Source organism: Lynx canadensis, chromosome E3 (assembly GCF_007474595.2).
Source record: "Lynx canadensis isolate LIC74 chromosome E3, mLynCan4.pri.v2, whole genome shotgun sequence".
Classification (NCBI taxonomy): domain Eukaryota; kingdom Metazoa; phylum Chordata; class Mammalia; order Carnivora; family Felidae; genus Lynx; species Lynx canadensis.
Genome location: NC_044318.1, coordinates 11,891,113 through 11,907,540, shown reverse-complemented (window position 1 = coordinate 11,907,540; position 16,428 = coordinate 11,891,113). Strand labels below are relative to the sequence as shown.

The 16,428-nt window shown below is 46.2% G+C and overlaps 1 long non-coding RNA gene across 1 annotated transcript; it reads right to left on the bottom strand.

Moving 5' to 3' along the window:
• Positions 1-302: 302 nt before the first annotated feature.
• LOC115503969 lies at positions 303-15,229 on the bottom strand. Its single transcript, XR_004343065.1, has 3 exons — positions 14,479-15,229; positions 4,028-4,095; positions 303-736 (listed from the first exon to the last, which is right to left on the bottom strand). It is a non-coding gene; the product is annotated as an uncharacterized LOC115503969 (long non-coding RNA).
• Positions 15,230-16,428: the final 1,199 nt, after the last annotated feature.

Here is a 16,428-nt window from a genome sequence, read left to right as displayed (position 1 = left end):
CAAAAGGTCAGGCTTCGGGTAGGGTTCGAGCCAGGGGTTTTTTGTGCCGTCCCAAAGACTCGGTTCTCTCCCTCTCTCGGCTCCGTGTTCTGTGGTGTTGGCTTCAACCTCGGGCACCAGTCTGTGCTCCCCAACAACCTTTAGCACTTCTAGAATCTTCCCCCATGATCACAAATGGCTGCAGCAGTGGGTCTAGACCTCACATCCTCATACGGGTGGCTCCCAAGGAAGAGAGAGGAACCTTCTTTTTGCCACAAGTTACCAAGAAGTGTCCTCCTGTGTTTCGTTGGCTATGACTGGGTTATATGACCATCCCCAAGCCAATCATTTTGGTATGGGGCAGGAAGGTGAAATACACATTGATCCGATTAAGCCAAACCAGATTCCCAAGAACAGGAAAGCAGTGGTTTCCCACAGGAGATTTCAAGCACTGGACCCAAAAGGCGACAGAATGGATCTGCTGAGCAGCAAGCAGGAGGCTGTTCTGCACTTTATTCACTTTGTTTGATCCTTCCGTACTCAGGAAGGCCCCTGAGGTTAGACGTGACAGTTCTTTCCTATCCAGAAAGAGGCCAACATCAACATCTCTTTCTGTCTGTACGTTTACCTGAGGTTCTGAGTTCTACGAATCCTGGGTCCATCATTCCCAAAATTGCACCAAGGCAACAGACTCTCCCCCAGGTAGACAGGGAGGTACAGGCTGAAGGGTCATCTGTTTACCTGCCAAAGTCTTCCTCTGCATTCGAAAATTTTTTTTTTAATGTTTATTTATTTTTGACAGAAAGAGAGACAGAGCATGAGCGGGGGAGGGGCAGAGAGAGGGAGACACAGAATCCGAAGCAGGCTCCAGGCTCCGAGCTGCCTGACGTGGGGCTCGAAATCATGGACCGTGAGATCATGACCTGAGCCGAAGTTGGACGCTTAACTGACTGAGCCACCCAGGTGCCCCAGCTTCCTCTGCATTCAAAATAAAACTCACACTCTACACGCTGGCTTCCCTATCACTCACCGCACATTCAGCCATTCCAGGCTTCTTATCGATCATTCCTTAGACAAGCCAATCAGTCACCTTATTCCAACAGAGCCTTTCCACTTGCTCTTTCTCTTGGATCTAGAATTCCTTTAAATCTTTTCAGAGCTGGCCCCATCTCATCATTCAGGACTCTGCTTGAACATCACACCTTCTCGGAAGCCTTCTCTGACCCACCTGGGGCATAAAAACCATTTGAAATTACCGTGTTCCTTGATGGCTTGAGTATCTCTCCCCCTTTGTTAGACCGTAAGCTCCACAGAGCAGGGACTTCGCTGGTCCTACTGATGTGTGTCCCTCGTAATTCCTGCTTCTGTGTCCGCCATAATGGAGGGACTCAATACATATTTGCTGGGTCAACGAAGGAGAAGTCTTTTTTGAATGACCTTGTAAACGTTTCCAGAGCAGGGCAACTTGTTACATTTGTCCTGGCTTTAACTTGGTGCCTACCAAAACATGGCAGCAGAAGCGATGCGTTCAAAGTCGCACCCTAATTAGTAGGGAAAGGGACCTGGGTAGCACCAATGGCTTCTTTCCTAGGCCAATGCATGTGAACATCTGAGGGCATGAAACTGTAGAGAGGCACCTGGGGCCACCTGTCCATCCAGGTGTCTAAGTATGGTGGCAACACCACCATTCACAAGTAAAAGCGCGGAAACAGCGTGGGGTGGAATTGTTTCCTCCTTTCTCTACCGAGGCAGAGAGAGAACAATGTCCCCGAAGAAGAAGAATGTCTCGCCTGGTCCACTGCAGACCCCAAAAATCAAAGTCAGAACCTCAACGTGCTGGTGACTCAGAAGAACCCGCATGTTCTTGATGGACACAAACACTCCTCGAGGCTACCGAGACCTGCTCGTCTGTGACAGTCCTCAGGACAATCCGGTAAGTGTGGATGGCTCAGCCCAGAGAACGGGAACTCAAAAGCACATCGGCAGACAGACCTCGGTTGTTCCTGTACTCCACAGACAGCATGCCTTCTGGAGTATCTCAAGTATTCTGCTGTTGATGGTTTTCCGCTCACCCAAACAGATCCATCATTCCTCTGTTAGGCCCTCACAAGACACTCTGAACTTCGTTCTCCTGGACTCCCCAACATTTGTAATAATATCTATATTTAGGTGATAATTTGAGTAAGACTCATCTTCCCCACTGGACTCCAAACTTCTGAAAGGCGGAGATGATCTCATTACCTCACTACCGTGTCCAGTGGTGTAAGTAAACCAACCCCTTGCCCAACTTGTAGAACGAGCCTCGTAAACAGTTTTTGAATGGGAGGGGGGGATAAGTGAATGGAACTCGGGGTCTGCTGGGAAAGCACGTTACAGCCGGCCTGACTCAGCTGGAAGACAGCAAACAGGCTGGATCTTTCACAGTGAATCAGACCTCGTCACTGGCTGACCACCCTGTCCTCTCCATCAAGGCATCTCCCAGGCCTAGAATAGTATCTACCACAGAATAGAGAGTCTGCAGACGGTGGAAGAATAAATCAATGAATGGACACTGTTCTTTCCCTTCCCAAAGAAGCTGGTTACCTTCTTAAGGATAAATTCCTGGAAAGGGAGAATGGGGGGTGGGGTGGGGCAGAGAGCCATAGTATGCAAATGTGCTGAATCAAACCCAATGGTTTAATTTAGGTCATCCCCTTCAGACTCAGCGGTAGCTTCGAGGAGTTTGTCTCCAATTAAGAACATATGGGTTCTTCTGAGTCACCAGCAAGTTGAGGTTCTGACTTTGATTTTTGGGGTCTGCAGTGGACATCTGGGTCCTAATGGGTAGTTTTGCATCTGACATTTAACCAACCAAGGGCTCAAGCTATTTGGTCTTTGTCCCTCCCTTCGGAGGTGACAGAGATTCCAAGACCTCATTCTTCAATCGCCAACCCCAAATCAAATACCAAAAAATCTCCCCCCCAACCCACCATGAAAAACCTCCATAAAACCAAATCTCCAAACATGCCTGGGTGTCAAGCCCACCCCCACCCAGCTAGCAAAAGGTGGCTCACTTTTGAACTACAAACTCCCTTCTAGAACCAGAAGGAAAGGAATAAGGGATTTATGGGTCGCCTCAGAGTTGTAGGTTCTGGCTTGTCCCCAGGATGAGTTCATTATTTATTCTTAGAGACTGGACTCAAATTAAACAAACAGTGCCTATAAATAGAGCAGGATACACTCAGCTCAGTGTCACTGAAAGGTCCTTTTCACAGGGACAGATGCGCTAAATGGATGTTCTCAGGTTACCCCGCTGGTACTACGTGAAAAAGGGTTGTCCTTTTTGTTGTTAAGTGTGGTCCAGGAGCGAAGCAGGTGAGTCAGACATTGGGATTTGGCCTGATTCTGTCTCCTTCGTTTCTTTTTTTCTAAATTCTCATTCACGTTATAACTGAGAGGGAGCCGGAGAGGAAGGATGTCACTCTATAAACGCCCTGGCTGGACAATTTGGCATTTCCCTCGGGGAATGGGTCCTGGCTCAGGTTGTATTTGACAGAGTGTTCTGGTCTTTTAGATTAGATTGCAAACTCCCTAAGGGAAGGGACCAAATGGTAGACTTTCCTCTTGGTTTCTCCCATGCTGCCAAACACAGAGATGGCTAGGGTTTCCATGGCAGACCTGGAGCTACGAATTAAAAGGACTGTCCTCAGGCATGGGGACCTGTCTGGTAGGGAGCAAGGCAGCCTGTGTTCCAAGCCTGCTATGGCTTTGCTTTGCCTCTCACTGGGTAGTACGCTCGAGCTGTGCAGTGATCACATCACCGTGACAGACAAGTTGGGGTGGAAAGACCTGGAACAACTGTGAAGAGACATCAAGCAACGGGGCAACCAAGTCAAATCACCGGAGGGACAACAGTGATCACCGAATCGGCACTTGGCCGGCTCATTCCAAGCACTGTTCTAGAACATCGCAACAGCTCACTTAATCTTTCTAAAAACCCCTATGACTTAAGGACCATGATGATCTCTATTTTACAGATGAAGAAAGTGAGGCACCGGTTGAGTATTACCTTGCTCGAAGTCAGACGGCTGGTGAGTCAGGATGGGGATTCAGGCAGTTGAGCTCAAGAGCAGCCTCCTGGAGTAAAAATTAAGTGCACAGTTTGTATCTGTCAGTTTTATCGCCTGGGTCCGGACCACGCCCGGAACTCCCTGTCAGCATGGGATCGAGGTCGGGCCAATGACCCTGAATCTCAGGACTTCTTCTGGGAATGCTAGGCACAAGACACACGGACCTTCCCTGTGGATTGGCAGGGGAGGTGGGCACCTCGCAAGGGCCACAGCCATCTGGCCGCTCCAGGAGGAACGTGGCTGAGAACGGAATCAGCACTGAGAAAAACAGGTCCTGGTGATGGTCTTCGAACCCTGAGTCCAGCTGCACTTAAAGGCGGACCAGCCCTTCAGCCTTGGGCTTTCAGGAGCCAGTATCTCCCCTCTGCTGTCGTAAGCCAGTCAAGGCTGATTTCCTATCATGTGCAGCTGACAGAGTCCCTAACCGAGCCGGCCGGCCCCTAATAAAGCATGATTTGGCCAAACCAACAGCCCAGCCCCACCCACAAGTGAGAGCTCTTTCCTCGCCCTGTTGGAATCTTCCAGAAACACGTACCAGCCTGCTTCTGTGCACTTGCACAATGGCTCCTTTCTCTGTTTACTGAAATCCCAAACACTCTGCTGAGGCCTCCCCCACGGTATCCGTCAGAATCACCTACCGCTTCATTTGGTTACCACAGTATGGAACTTAGGTGCTTACTTAGCCCTTACCCTATTCTGCCTTGAGATAGTTATTTACAAGTCATCATTAACATTCATTGAACGCACGTGCTCAGCTCGGCGAGGGGGGTTCAGAGCCAAGACCATCAGCACGTAGCTGAGCTCTTTCCAAGCGTCGGGCACTCCGCTCAGCGCTTGGCACTGAGCATTTATGTGGCTGCGTCTCCTAAAAAAAACCCTACAGGGCAGCTACGAATGAGATCCCCACTTGACACATAATAGGATGGTACGTTAGGAGGTTCCGGCAAGACTCGGAGATTTGAACAGAAATTGCAAAGCGAGTGGCCAGATGTGGATGTAGGTTTTTCCCAGCAAAGACTTAACGACCAGTTTCAAATACTAATCCCTCATTCACAAACCCCTAAACCACAAAGAAGATGTAAAAGACTCAATAGGTATGAAGAGAGGATTTTACTACTTTTTTTTTTTTTTTTTTTTACAAATACCATGCTGTCATCCACCTCCCAACACACACACACACACACGTATGTGAGCAAGGTGGGGGTGTTTAACCTATTTGTGCATCTCAAGCCTGGGGAGAGTGGCTTCTTTGAGATACTATGGAGAGTCTGATGAGCCATCCTGTTGCTGCAGAGATGGAGACACAGGGAACCGTGCCTGACTCACTGCTGAGAAGTCCAGAGGGTGAGAAACGTGGCCAGGAAATTTACGAGCCCAACGCTCATTCTGGCGAAGACTGTACATGTTTTCCTGCGGCCTCACGTGAGCAAGCTGCCTAATGGGTCACCTTAGAGAGTGTCTGGCAGGGCGGCCTAGAAGGGCCTTGAGCCCTCATCAGACAGGCTGGAGGCGGATCATCAGACTCAGAGGAGTGTTAGTGAGTCCCTGGTGTGAGTTACCCTGTCAATGCTGGGGACTGTCCAGCACCCGCCCATTACCCCGTGTGATACTTGAGCATACCGAGAGGGGGCGACACCATCTTTGGGTTCTAATAGTCAAGTAGGTACTCCACCCACCCACCCACCCTCATTTTGCCTTACATCTTCTCTCTTCCAACCTCTTGTGTGTACATTTTGGGGGAAGACAGTGTCTATTTCCTTCTTCCTGAAGGCCAGCGGCCCGTTATGGTGGGCCTCAGGTGGAGGAAGAGGAGAGGAGGCTTATTTTTAAATAAAGTTTGAAGTGTTGATTAACGTACTGGACACGACACTCTGATTTGGGAAATGAGACTAATCTGTGACCTAGAAATCATAGGACTTTAATTAAAAAATTAGGCATGAAAAGCAAAGTCATGGTGCCTGCCTGAAGTTTTCATGCACGGCCAGGACAAGGATGTACCCCACTGAAATTTGAAAGAGCTAAGATGCGACAAAAGTAAAGTTGCCTTGATGGCCTCACCTCATGAGCTCTCCTAGATAGAAGGCCAGACGGGGTAAGTGAACTGCTCAGGGTCACAGCGCTAGTAAAAAGGCAGAACTGCGTTCTTAACCACAGTGCTATGCTGTTTCTACACTCCAGGAAATTACTGTCTCTCCTGCCTATTCTTATCTTATTTTTCTCAAATTACCTCCCTTTGCCTCCATGTATCATACATGGCCCTGGACCAGTGTTGACAGAAGCAGGGTATGATCAGAGGTGGGTAAGGTTATCCAAGGATGACGTCAGTCAAGAACATGCTTCAAAGACCAGCGAATCCCTGAGCACCACATCTGGAGAATTTCCTGTCTCCATCTACCTCAATGCTTTGATGATGACTTAAGACACTATTGGTATATTATTTTTTTTAATTTTTAATGTTTATTTATTTTTGAGAGAGAGAGAGAGTGAGCATGAGTGGGGAGGGGCAGAGAGAAAGGGACACACAGAATGTGAAGCAGGCTCCAGGCTGAGCCGTCAGCACAGAGCCCGATGTGGGACTCGAACCCATGAACCGTGAGATCATGACCTAAGCCGATGTCAGACGCTTACCCGACTAAGCCACCCAGGCGCCCCAAGACGCTATTGCTATTATCAACACAACATTGAACCTTACTAAGTTCCAGGCACCATGCTAAGTACTTTTGACACGTTTTCTGATTAAATCCTAGCAGCCCTGTGGAAAGGATCCTTCTGCGCATTATTCCTGTTTACACAGGAGGCAGTTGAGGCTTGGAGCACCTTGCACAGGTTTCATGGCCAGCCAACAGACGTCTGAGCCTACAGCCTGCATGCCTGGGCATCGTAAGGCACTCAGCACATGCCTGGAACCCCCCAGCCACCTTCGCACCAAGCCTGCCAGGAGTTACCTGATTCTATGCCTACTCACTAAAACGGACCCTCTATCAGCATTTCTGTTGGTTTCCAAGAAGTTTATTCGATTGGATCCAATCACACAGGGCTCTTGGGTCTTGATTTTTCTGGAGCAAAACATGGTACTTGCTTGGGGCGCGGGCAGAAGGATACGACCTGTGGTTATAAGGGTAGTGACAGGATATGGGTCTTCTCTACCATTTGAGATGGGAATACATGGGCCCCAGTCTGAAGCAGAAGCCAATATCCAATAGAACTTGGTGACCACAGTATGGATCTCTCTAGACCTGTGATCTATCCCACTGTGACATCAAGTAAAGCCTGTGCCTAAATTTTTCACCTCCTCCCCCAATGGGGATGTCTCAAAAATCTATCCGTAATTAACAGTATCTCAATGGAAACTAATGTAGTAGTTGAGAATGCAGGCTTGGGAGTCGGAGTGCCTTGGTTCCATTTATTAGCTATGAATCCTCCCCCAGGCACTTCATTTCTGACCTTTGAGGTTGGTAAAATAGTGATAATAGTATCTTCCTCTTAGTATTTGTGAAAAGCCATCAGTCTGTTCACAGATATTCCAATTCCCCTTCCTCTCTAGGCATGTGATAAAATCAATATTATACTTTTTATGCACTTTGAAGTGAACCACACCCATGTGACTTGCCTGCCAGCGAAATGATGACAGTGATTTCCTGCCACCAGGGGGAAGCTTTGCAAGCTGGTGTGCGGTTTGCTTTTTAACTTCAGGGGTTCCTAGCAGCCTGGGTCCCTGAGTGTCTTTGATGAGCACCACCCCTCCTCCCTGGTTCTAATCATCACTGGATACGTAGCATGAGTGAGAAACACATCTTTGTTGTTTTAAGCCAATGAGGTTTGGGGGTTGTTTCTTACTGCCATCACCTAGCCTATCCTGACTAATACACTGTTGGTGGGAGGGAGGATTCAATTAAAAACAACAAAAAAAAAGCAAGCACAACTAAGATACTGCTATGCACCCACAAGAATGGCTGTAATCAGGAAAACAGACAATGGCAAGTGTTAGCAAAGATGTGGAGAAAGCCGGTGCCTCCTATATTGCTGGCGGGAATGTAATATAGCGCAGCCACTTTGGAAAACAGCTTGACAGTTTCTTAAAAAGTGAAACATAAGCTCACGTACCACCCGGAACTTCAACAAAGTATCTGCCCCAAAGAAATGAAAGGTATGTCCACGCACAGGCTTGGATGTGTGTGTGTTCCCAGCAGTGTCATTCATGGTAGCTACGAAGCTGGAGCAAACCAGATGGCCATCATCCGGTACCTAGATACACAACACGCGGTCTATCCTTACAAGGTCATACTACTCAGCAATAAAAAAGGAACAAAATGCCAATACATGCTACCACATAGACAAACCTCGGCAACATATGGAGTGAAAAAAATCCAGATGTAAGATCATGGATTGAAAGATTCAATTTCTCTGAAGTGTACAGAGAAGACAATTTTGTAAACACAGCAAGCAGTTCCGTGGTTGCCTGGGACTGAGAGGGAGAGTGGGAATTGACTGCAATTAGGTTTGAGGTGGCGTTGGGAAGTGACGGAATGTTCTAGAACCGGATTGTGATAGTGACTGCACAACTCTATACATGTTCTGAAAATCAGTGAGTTGTACACTCACAATGGGCCCATCTAACCATATATAAATTCTACTCCAATAAAGCTGTTAAAAAAAAAAATGAACTAAGCGGCAGTATCTGGCACATAGGGAAAGATCAGTAGACGTTTGTTATTATGTATCATTTTAGGAACCGGAGTCTAGGACTGAGACTCTGCAATGAACTGATGAGGAGTAAAGATCTACATCCACTGAAGAAGGGAGGTCTGGCAGTTGACCTTTGGGTTCCCACCCCCAAACTTTGTATTTCCTCTACACTGACCACTACCTGCAAAAGGCCCAGGGGATATTTACAGTACCAACTGCTGGAAAGATGGGAGTCCCGTCCTTGACTAGACTCTTAGTCTGTTTAGGCTGCTATAACAGAGTATCACAGTCGGGTGATTTATAAATAATGGAAACTTATTGTTCACAGTTCTGGAGCTTGGAAGTCCAAGGTCAAGGTGCTGATAGATTTAGTGTAAGGTGAGGGCCTACTTCCTGGTTCATATATGGTCATCCTCTCTGTATCCTCCCATGGCAGAAGGGGTGAGAAAGCTCTCTGGGGTCCCTTTTCTAAGGGCACTAATCCCATTCATGAGGGCTCTACCCTCATGACCTAGACTCCTCCCAAAGATCCCATCTGGGCTACATCACACTGGGGATTCGTTTTCTTTCTTTATTAAAAAAAAAAAAATCAATCAATTAATTAATTAAAAGACAACACAGAGAGAAATCATGAGTGGTGGAGGGGCCAAAAGAGAGAGGGAGAGAGAGAATCTCCAGCAGGCTTTGTGCTGTCTGCCCAGAGCCCAAGGCGGGGGCTCGATCCCACAAGTCGTGAGATCACGATCTGAGCCGAAATCAACAGCTGGATGCTTAACGGACTGAGCCATTCAGGCACCCTGGGGATTAGTTTTCAAGCTATGAATTTTAAGGGACACAAACATTCAATCTATAGCAATTAGGGACCATGTGGGCCCTCTGGTTAGCAGGAAGCACCAGCAGAAAAGCAGTGATGCATTATCTGCTCACCCGGCTTTCTGGAGGCACAGCCAGGTCCCCATCAGAGAAGTGCGCGCGTGGTCGTTTCTATTTCCAGGCGCTTCTCCCCACCTACAACATTCTCACAGTGTGTTCATCTCTCTGGCTACTCCTTGGAGAAAAGAGAAAGCTTGAATGATTTTGTAATTAAATAAAACAATGTTTAAAAGTGAGCAATTAAGCCCTGAGATAAAAACTAAGGAAATAGGGGCACCCGGGTGGCTCCGTCAGTTGAGCGTCCGACTTCGGCCCAGGTCATGATCTCACAGTTCATGAGTTTGAGCCCCGTGTCAGGCTCTGGGCTGATGGCTCAGAGCCTGGATCCCGCTTTGGATTCTGTGTCTCCCTCTCTCTCTGCCCCTCCCCTGCTCACGCTCTGTCTCTCTCTCTCTCTCTCTCTCAAAATTAAATAAACCTTAAAAAATTTAAAAAAAAAAACGAAGAAAATAAATCTACAGATGGCAGAAGGAAAGAATGAAAAGTAAAAAAAGCAGATGTAAGCAAGTTAGAAAACAGAAAAACAATAGGGGTTGGTAAGAAAAATCAAAGACCTAATTCTTTTAAAAGACCAATAAAAGAGACAAACTTCTGGCAAGGTTGCATAAGGAAAACAAAATACAAATAAATAGTGCTAGATTGAGTCTAAAAGGGACTAGAAACGAAGACATGGAAGGAGATTAAAGCTAACGAAGAGCCTGCTATGTTGAAATTTACGCTGATAAAATATTAGCCAAAGTAAGACCACATAATTCACTCAAGAGCAGGCAGAGAAAACCCAAGTAGACAAAAAGTCATAGAGGAGACAGCTAAAGAAGTCTTGGGCACTGTGATGAGACGTGTGCGCTCCGATGATTTGGGGGGTGGGGGGCAAATTCCAGCAAACCTCAAGGTAAGAGATAATTTCTACTGATTTAGTTGTTCCTGGGACTGAGAAAGTTTAAAAGTGTCCTAATTAGTTCTACAAATCTAACCCAACCCTGATAAACAAATACTGAGAAGAGAGGAAGGGAGAGACAGAAACGCTATGGGAGAGAACGAGAACATTATAGACCAAACCTACGTAGGGATAGCGGGCTCTACTGCCTGGTGTCCATCTCCCCCCCTTCCCCCCGCTATCCACATCCACTCGGAACCTCAGAATGTGACCTTATTTAGAAATAGGGTCTTTTATTTTGGGGGGGGAGGGGCAGAGAGAGAGGGATAGAGCAAGAATCCTAAGCAGGCTCTGTAATGTCAGCGCAGAGCCTCATGCAGGGCTCGAACTCACGAACCGTGAGATCATGACCTGAGCCAAGATCAAGAGTCAGATGCTTAATCGAGGCGGGGGGGGCCCAGGCGCCCCCCCCCCCCCAGACATAGTTATTAAGATGAGCTCCTACTGGATTAGGGTAGGCCTAAACACAATGACTGATGTCCTTCTAAGAAGAGGAGAGGACACACGGGGACAGAAGAAAGAGGCCATGTGAATGCCGAGGCAGAGATTGGAGTGACACAGCCATGTGGCAGGAACTTCAGGCATTTCTGGCAGCCACCAGAAGCTGGAAGAAGCAAGGAAGTTTCTCCCTTAGAGCTTCTGGAAGGCACACGGCCCTGGTGATGGCCTGATTTTGGACTGCTGGCCTTCAAACTATGGAGAGCTGTCCAAGCATATATTTGCTCCCCAGTTTGTGGTATTTTGTTATGGCAGCGCTAGGAGACCCGTATAGATAGGGAGGTAAGGATTCCCCTATTTCTTTGGTGACTTCAGTCTATTTGTGTTACAAAAGTCCCAGCACTGCTTCCTGTTGAGGTCTCCCCCAGATGGCCTCGAAGGGTGGCCTCAGCAGTGGGCTTCCCCCAAGCAACTGTGGGGCCAGGGGGCCATATGCCATATGGCTAAAGTATTTAAAGCTATAAATAAAACTGTGTTTAAAAATTATTAAACCGGGTGCCTGGGTGGCTCAGTCAGTCAGTTAAGTGTCTGACTGTGGCTCAGGTCACGATTCGTTGAGTTCAAGCCCCGATTTGGGCTCTCTGTTGTCGGCAGTGTGGAACCTTCTTCAGATTCTCTGCCCTTCCCCCTCTCTCTTTGCCCCTCCCCTCCTCTCTGCCGCTCCCCCTTCCCCTCCTGCACACGCGCTCCCTCTTCCTCTCAAAAATAAATAAGAACTTAAAAAAGAAAATTGTTCTACTTCTCCGTTGATGAATGTATTTTCCTAACCACTCGGGGAGCCAAGCTTGGATTTATAATTCTTTCAAGCTCCTTGGTGGTCTGAAATATTATTGTTGTAAAGACACTTGAATGCCCTTTCCTCATGGCTCCTGGCTCCTTCCTACATCATAACGGGCCTTGTGGGAATACTGCGGACACTCCAGCCTGCGTGTCCGGGCTTCGTCTGTACTCCACACAACCCACTGTGCTTGGTCACTGGTCAGGCCCAGGAGTGCAAATGTCTGTAGTGTGGTTCTCCCTGGGGAGGATGGACCTAGGAAAGAGGCCGGCACCAGTGCTGGGTACAGGCTAGCACCATTTAGGTAGAAAATTCTGGGTCCTGGCTATTCAGAACACGGTCTAGAAGGCAGGGGACATGCAGGCCCCCAGAATTCCCAACCCAGATAGGTCTGCGCTTACTTGCAGGGCCTGTGGTGTCCCCACCTGCTGGGGAGGAGTGTGGCGAAAAGAGGGACAGAGCAAAGCCTTGTAAAGCCGCCCGGGGCCCGGGTCTAAGGGAGTGGCTGCTTAGCACTTTGTCACACTGCCCCAAAAGATCCAACCCAACAGTACACTGAAGACAAGTAGATAATTCATTAATAGTTTGGTGGGACATCAGAGAAAGGAACCACGTTTCAAGCCACAGCACATACTCTTACACGTCTCTGTCCTGTTGTTTAAGGTCTTCTCCCAAACACAGAGCCTCTAAAAAAAAAGATTTCTTAACATTTACTTATTTTTGAGAGAGACAGAGAGAGACACAGAGAGAGAGAGAGAGAGAGAGAGAGGCAGAGCATGAGTCGGGGAGGGGCAGAGAGAGAGGGAGACACAGAATCCGAAGCAAGCTCCAGGCTCTGAGCTGTCAGCACAGAGCCTGACGCGGGGCTTGAACCCATAGACCGTGAGATCATGACCTGAGCTGAAGCCGGACGCTTAACTGACTGAGCCACCCAGGCACCCCCAAAATAAGATTTCTTTATGGAGAACAATCTAGCTTTAACCTCATTCCCCCAGCAAAACAAAATCCAAGCCATCATCTACCAATGCACAAGCACATCTAGTGGGTGTGATAAAGTGTGATGGCCCCTCCCTTCCCTCAAAACAGCATATTACACCATTTACCACAGGAAATCAAGGAGGGGACAGTGGCAGTATGAGACAGAGGGGCAATAGGTGAATCTTGCTGCTAAAAAAAAAAAAACAACCAGTTGAGTGCCTCCTATTTCATAATCATTAAATAAAACAGAAGATGGAACACGACTGTATATTTAAAAGAATGATATAACATGACTGAGTACAGTTTAGTTCCATCAGTCACAAATGCAAGGATAGTTCAATAATAGAAAATGTATGGATTCATCACACAGGTCACAGAAGAAAACCATATCAGCTAACAGAAGTCAACTTTCTTTCTTCTTGCAATACTCCTATTAAACCGGACAGAGGTTAGGGTGCTTGGGTGGTTCCGTCAGTTAAGTGTCTGACTTTGGTTGAGGTCATGATTTCACAGCTTGTGAGTTCGAGCCCCATGTTGGGTTCTGTGCTGACAGCTCAGAGCCTGGATCCTGCTTCGGATTCTGTGTCTCTCTCTCTCTCTGCCCCTTCCCCACTCGTGCTCTGCCTCTCTCTCTCTCTCAAGCATAAAATAAACATTAAAAAAATTTTAATTGGACAGAGTCAGAGGCTTAATACGAAGAACAATAAACCCAAGAGACTACGAAAAGGCTAATTGGTCAAATAATTGGAGGCACTTTTGCTAATTTAATAAAAGATAAGGCAAGAACGTCTAGTAGTCCAACTCAATATGTTCTTAAATTCTGGAAGCTTCAGCTAAAGTGGGGCACATTGTGAGCCTGGGTTGAACCTAACTGTCAGTCTACATTTGACTTGCCTGATGTTTAAAAACGTTGAATTCATTTTCAACATTTAAGATTCTTACAGATTTCACATTAGAAGTGATCTTTGGCATCCTTTTTTTTTTTTTTTTTTTAAATCTGACCATCTGTCAACATGAGAGCTATTCCCCAAACAGCAAAAATTGGCCAGAGCTAAGTATGGACTTCCCCCTTGAGAAAAGATCTGTGTTCTGTTTGCCAAAGGCCTCAGTTTGGCCCAATTCATGCATTAATGTTACTTGCCTGGGCCCATGGGCATCTGAATTCTCCAACCATGCTGGAGAATGGGTAAGAATAAGAAATAGAGAAATAGAGATAAGAAATAGAGAAAGAGGCATAAATATTGAAAAGGGGACAAAATTACCATTATTATTATTATTTTTTAAACCCACCCCAGCGCCTTCCTCTTGGGTGGGGTTGCAATTTTTTTTTAAGTTCATTTATCTTGAGACTGAGAGAAAGAGAGAGAGAGAGAGAGAGAGAGAGAGAGAGAGAGAGAGAGAGTGCATGAGTAAGGGAGGGGCAGAGAGAGGGGGAGAGAGAATCCCAAGGAGGCTCCACACTCAGGGCAGAGAACGATACAGGGCTCAATGTTATGACCAACGTCAAGACCTGGATGCTTAACTGATCGAGCCACCCAGGCACCCTACTATTATTATTTTTGAATGCAATGATGGCCTACCTGTATTATCCAAAGGAACCAGCAGAGAAAACGTTAAGATGAGTTAGAGCTCTGCGAGGTAGCCAGTTATAAAAGCCGTAAACGTTAATGCCGCAGAATGATGAGAGGCTGGGGGGAGGAAAGGGAGTATAATCACAGTCTGCAATGGCAACAAATAACTTTGAATTAACTTGGCAAGAAATGCGTCAAGGATTTATAGGACTCAAACCCACCAAATCCTACCAAAGAACCAAAAAAAAACCCGACTTCGACACAAGTAAAGTAAAACGAGCCATTTTCCCAACATTGTAAGGGTGTCTATAATCACCCAAAGAACATAAGTGTAACGTAATCCTAATAAAAATCAAAACATGACATTTGTTGGAAAATTGACCCCAAATGTCCATCCGGAAGGATAAGTGCTTACGGATGGCCAGTTAGCCAATAAAAATTCCAAAGAGCATAATGTTAGGGAGGTATCTGTCCAAAAATGTATATCCAAACTTATTATGAAACGATAATTAAACTCACAGGGTCTTATATAGGCACAATCTTCATAATAGGAACAGAATTAGAAGCACAGACCATATTCAAATATAAACATAAATACAGGAGGACAAAGGTGCTAATTTGCACTAGCAAGTAAAGAAAATATTCTTTCAACAAATGGTGCTGGCAGCTGGCTAGCCATTTAGAACAAAGTTAGCTCCATCACCACCTGACATGAGTTGTCAATGGAACAGAGATGGAAATGTAAAGAAAGAGAGAAAGAGAGGAAGAAAGAAAGAAAAACAGAAAGACAGAAAGACAGAAAGAAAGAAAGAAAGAAGAATACCAGAAGAAAATTTAGGCTTTCAGTTGAAAAGCCTATATATTGGGATATATATTCTCCAATGAGAAGGGAATTTTGAAAATACTGAAAGATTTGACAACATAGGCAATTTTGAAAATCTGAAAGGCAAAAAAGCATAGAAAAAAGGACAAAAGACAAATTTAGAAAAATGTACGCAATGCTCATGAACGTTAAAACCCTCCACAGATAGAACTTGCACAAATAAATAAGAGAAGAACATTTGATGGATAAAAGGGGGAATAGACACCAATACACAATTCACACACACACACACACACACACACACACACACACACACACATACTCAAGAACAAATGGCCAGAAAACATGAAAAAACTGAACCTCATTGTCACTGAAGAAATATGCACTAAGTAAAATGGCACTTGAACTTGGCGTACTGATGATAAAAGGCACAACAATACTATTGTTAGTGAGGTTGTGGGAGAGAATAGGTCATCTTATATTCTGCTAATGTGAATATAAGTGAATAAAACCTTTTTGGAGAGCAATTCAGCTGTAAGTATCATGAAGTAAAAACATGTTCTTACTCATTAGGAATTTTCACTTACAGAATTTATCCTGAGAACATGATCATGGATGTGTGCAAAGTTTTAGTGTAATTAAAAGATGCTCATTTCATCATTGCTTCTAAAAATTTTTTTTTTCAATGTTTATTTATTTTTGGGACAGAGAGAGACAGAGCATGAACGGGGGAGGGGCAGAGAGAGAGGGAGACACAGAATCGGAAACAGGCTCCAGGCTCTGAGCCATCAGCCCAGAGCCTGACGCGGGGCTCGAACTCACGGACCGCGAGATCGTGACCTGGCTGAAGTCGGACGCTTAACCGACTGCGCCACCCAGGCGCCCCCATCATTGCTTCTAATAGCGAGTAATTGGAAATGTAAGGGTCAACAGTATGGAACTGGTTTAATAATGCCCAAGGCTGAAAGGAGTGTGTGAGAGCACTAGACAGCATCCATTAGGATTGGTTGGTGGCTGTGAGGCACACTTGGTGAATATTCTAGATTTTACCCACAAAAGGAGATACTCTGTACCCCTCAGATCATGGTGTGGAAAAATGTTTCTTACACTGGGAAAATGGGATACGATGTTAAGCA